Genomic DNA, 4,930 nt, shown 5'->3' with positions numbered 1-4,930 from the left:
ATGGCGCTTCGCGCCGTTGAGCTCCGGCGATTCCTCCTCCCGCGCATCGGCGGCGGCGAGGCGGCCCTTCCTCCTCTCGCGTGCAGCGGCGGATCCAGGAAATATTTTAGGGGGGGGGGGCTGAACAACACTGCTGCTCGATCTTAAGTCTCAGCCCCCCTACACTATAGAACTTTGCCTAAAAATTCATAGGGGCTCTACAGTAATTTGCACTGATTCGGTTTGGGTAGGGGGGGCTTGAGCCCCCCCCCCCCCCCCCCCGCCCCACCGCTGGATCCGCCCCTGCTCGCGTGGCGCGGCCGGCCGGCGAGCACCTCCGCCCCGGCGGACGACGAGCTCGCGGGGAAGAGCGCCTACGAGGTCCTCGGGGTTGGGGAGACCAGTTGCAGCGCCGAGATCAAGGCCTCCTTCCATCGCCTAGCCAAAGAGACCCACCCAGACGTCGCCGCGGCTGCTGGTTCCCGACGGTTCCTTCAGATCCTTTGGTCACGGAATAAAGACACATGTCATTATGAAGCACCGGACATTGATGGTATGAACTATGAAAACATTCCTATACTATGCACATTGTTTTTTCTAGAATGCGTACATCATTCAAATACTCTTGCAAAATAAATGGTGCCTTTGGTTATATGACCACATGATGGTGCAACAGTAATCTTTGGGCTTCTATAGTATTGAATGTTGTCTGCGTGCATATGTTGCACAGGTTAAACACATGCACTGGTATCAGGTTGGAGATAAAGTTTCACCCTGTGAGTGTCGATGTAGTAGGGCCCGATTGCCACCTAGCAGGTATGCACAATTTACTATGCTGCTTGTGTGCCCATGTTGCACTATGCCGGACATGTATATATTTTTCTGTATCAAACGAACCATGCAAATTAGTCATTCCAGACATGATTGAAATGCTGATGAGGCAATGGTGTGAGCACAAGCCTTAAATTTGAAACCTTTAGGTTAAACAATTTAGAAGATCTGATGCTGCCCGACATTACTTTTATGTGCAACAGAAATATAGATGCCCTGGACATGTTTTGTTCAGCTACATATATGATTGGTAGGGACATGGAAGTAAATCTTTGGCCTTTCTAAATCTTCCATTCTATGAAGTGAAAGAAAAATGACTTATGATCCAAGATTTCCTGGTTATAGGACCAGAGAGGATATCCATGTCATTCGAAAAAATATGTGTAATTGAGCAATTGATCAATCAGAAGTAGTATTCTGAACCATGAAAAACAACCCCTCTAGTTTTCCCTCGTCTTGAAGTAACCCAGCAAGTAATGCATGCTAAATTGCACCTGATACAAATTCATTTCAGGACGAAAGACATGCCCAAATATCATTGTTGAAGGCAACAGCAACCAGTCCTCTTATATAACTCCTCTTTCGCAGATATTGGCTTTTTGAGCCTCGTTGTTACATGCATGATGCTGGTGGATGGTATATCGAAACATTTGGGAGAGACAAGAAAGGAAGGACAATTCCATCTCAAAGACAATGGGATGGTTTCAATGAACATTCTGAAAAGTAAGTTTCACAAGTGTTTTACTGACTAAAATTGGCTTATTTGGTTGATATGCACAAGATCCAGAATACTTGTTAGCTCAGATCTTCAATCTGGAAGTGCAGGAGATTGCATCCAGCAATGTATCTTGCTGCTCTGGCTTACAGATCTTTGGATCTTGAAGATGCTGGAAGAAGACAATGGAATGTGACTAGTTTCCTGCAATTGCCCTTATATCATATTCGTCAGATGTTCAAAAAAATTGTTAATGGGGAGAAGGGGATTGACATGAGGACACCATGACAATAATTGTTTGAGGAATTCATTATCTTGATATAGTTAGAAAATAATGTTCTTTCTTGATATGATAGCTGATAAGGACATCTTTCTGAGACTGTTAGACTGTTCTGCCTGTTTGATATGGGCATGATAGCAGTATTTGCAGAGTGTGCGATAAATTATCTGACACTGTTTGATAGCTAGAATCCTACATTACAATGTCTTTGACTTCAGTTTATGCATATTTCTTAGCTAACAGTGGCATGTTTCTTACACATAGATGGTGGTATCCAACATTTGGACATCTGGTATATGTTTATAAGAATTTAATAATTCAATCCAAACCATACCGATCAACAACTGTGCTCTGTCATCTAAAAGTCTGTTGCAATGTGCAGACTAAGGGAGTGTGTGAAGAACCAATTCATTTTTATTTTACATTGGATCAATAAGAAGGAGGTTACACCTGCTAAATTTTGGCATATAGGAAATGTTGTTGCCAAGCTGGCACCCCGTTTTCAGGTAGTCTGCAGTTCAAGTTCAGGAGTACTTGTATTTTCATGTTATCTGGTACTTCTTTGAGGGGTGGTTGTTATCCCTTTACACGAAGGGCTTTGAAAAGTTCTTCCTGCGTCCCTAAATGTTAGTCGTCACGATTTACATGTCGATAACTTTGACTCGATTTATAGAAAATACGTGTAACATTTCTATCTTTAAATAAATTTATTAAAAAACTAGATTCAAATATCTATCCAATGATACTAATTATGTATCATAAATATTAATATTTTTTAATATATATTTAATCAAAGTTGTTTATCAGAAAGCAAAAACGACATACATTTAGGGACGGAGGGAGTAAGTCATTCTATACCTGTAGGTATGTCTTGTCTCAGAAAGGTCTATGTCCTGTTCGCTTGGCTGATAAGTCATGACTGAAAATATTATTGGCTGATTTGTTGTGAGAGAAAAATATTGTTCGTTGGCTGAAAAAGTACGGCTTATAAGGCAGACGAACAGGGCACTGGTTTGGAACTATGCTGCAGATAGATTGATTATTGATATGCACGTGCCCTTTTTTTATGAGTTGCCTACCTATGCTTGTTTTCTGGTGACTCGGGCCTGTTCAGCATGCTGGCAAAATGCCAGCAGCCGCTGCCGCGGCCGGTCGATGTAAACCTTGCACTGTATCTGCATTTCTTGGCTGCATGTCTGTAGCTACAGGTCTGTTTGATCTGATACCACCTGGGGCTGCGCTGTACCTCCAGCAATGTGTTAGCTAGTGTTAGCTATGGCTTTGGGAAACAAGAACATATGAGGCTTTTAATACTGTTTCGAGGAATCCGATCTGAGAATTGAGTAATGGACGTGACAAAAATACAGGAGGGATGGAAAAGAATATAGTGAAACAAGAAACTTATTTATTTTATAAAGATCCCATTGATGTAGTTGAAGCATTTCCTTTGTAAGCATTTGAACAACTGAAACCTTCTGGTTATGACCTAGTTATCAGTCTTGCTAACCATACATTGTCAGTTGATCTTAAATCTATTCATTAGCACTGCAGTAATTGCGCCTGGTTGTCTATGTAATATGAGCTAGTTTTTTATGGTACTCTGTTACCTATATGCGTACCAATATCGGATACCAATTTCAAGTGGTATTTGGCGTGTCCTCAGAAAATCAGCTGAAATACCTCGGACACATATCGGATTCCATATGGTAATCTGGTGTCTCTCCGCACATGACTGCTGTTGCACTTACGTTCCCATTGATGTTGATAAGTAGCTTTGTCGGTGCAGAAAATGATTAACACGTAAATATTTATAGTTTTGTCGTACGTTGTGATCGGATATGGCCTACCACTCAATGACACATGGTTTATACTGGTTCATGCAATGTGCTCTACGTCCAGTCTGAGTCAGTCGGAGACTTTATTCCTGAGCTCAGGTGCTCAAAGTTTGCTGTAGGGTTACAAACGAGAAGAAGAGAGATGGTGGTGTAAGAGGTCCGGTCGGACTCTTAATCAAAGGGCCGAGAGAGACGGGAGCTCCTACGTGCGCTAAGTATTTGAGCGTGTGCTCTGTTGGAATCGTTCGTGAATCGATCCTCTAATGGTTGAGTTGTTTGTGAATCAATAATCTTGGAATCGTCCTTTTTTTAAGAGAGCGCATTCCCTTTTATAGATTAAGGTTTTATAGATTAAGGTGATGACTTTATAAGAGAAAAAGCGTGAGAGAAAGAGAGTGTGTGTGCTATCTAGTCTTGTTGCTCACGTCGTCAGGTACAAGATAGTTTGTCGGCGCCCACAACACTGTTGATGTCCGGATGCACGTGATAAGCTCCATTATGATCTTCCGGTATGGCCGATGTCGGCGCCTGCCATACTGTAGGATAAATGTCGGCGTTCATAACACTGTTGGTGTTCTGACATGTTTGGAAGGATATAAAGTACTCTTCTGACATGACCTGATAGTACTGTCCTGTAGGTGTGTAGGGTACGGTTTTTTATATTGCGGTTGACTAAAGCGCCCGGCCTTACTTGCCATGTCTGTTTTCTAGGTCTTCACTGAACGGGCGTTCCCGGTCGGTTATTCCACAGTCGGCTCTGGCCTCCCAGTCAAAGAAGAGTTGTAAGCAGAGGTTCGATGTACTCCCGGTCGGAGAAGCGGGTCGAAGTCGGAGGCGAGCGTCGTTCCTCTCGGCCAGGCCTTCCAGTCGGAGAGGCGGGCTGGAGTCGGAAGCGAGCGCCGAAGTTCGAGGTGAGCCGGTCAGGCCTTCCAGTCGGAGAGGCAGGCTAGAGTTAGAGGCTAGCGTCCTTCCTTCTCGGCCAGGCCTTCCGGTCGGAGAGGCAGACCGGAGTCGGAAGCGAGCGTCGTTCCTCCTTGGTCAGGCCTTTCAGTCAGAGAGGCGGGCCAGAGTTAGAAACGAGCGTCGGTCCTCTTCTTGGCCAGGCCTTGCGGTCGGAGATCGCCCTTCTGGCCTGTCATTGGGTTTTTTGGCCAGCCTAGGAGTTGCACGTCGTTCGCAACGTCGTCTGCTGGGCCGAGCTTTTGCTGGGAAGCAGATCCATGAGGGATCCTGGGTTTATGAACCCGACAGGAGCCCTCGAGCCCTCGGGTGATTCGGGTAGAATCGTCT

At 44.5% G+C, this 4,930-nt stretch overlaps 1 pseudogene; it reads left to right on the top strand.

The window, feature by feature from the left end:
• Window positions 1-1,813, top strand: LOC136537977 (uncharacterized; annotated as a pseudogene).
• Window positions 1,814-4,930: the final 3,117 nt, after the last annotated feature.

The sequence above is a fragment of the Miscanthus floridulus genome, chromosome 2, assembly GCF_019320115.1.
Source record: "Miscanthus floridulus cultivar M001 chromosome 2, ASM1932011v1, whole genome shotgun sequence".
NCBI classification, from domain to species: Eukaryota; Viridiplantae; Streptophyta; class Magnoliopsida; order Poales; family Poaceae; genus Miscanthus; species Miscanthus floridulus.
This window is presented reverse-complemented; position numbering and strand designations above follow the sequence as displayed.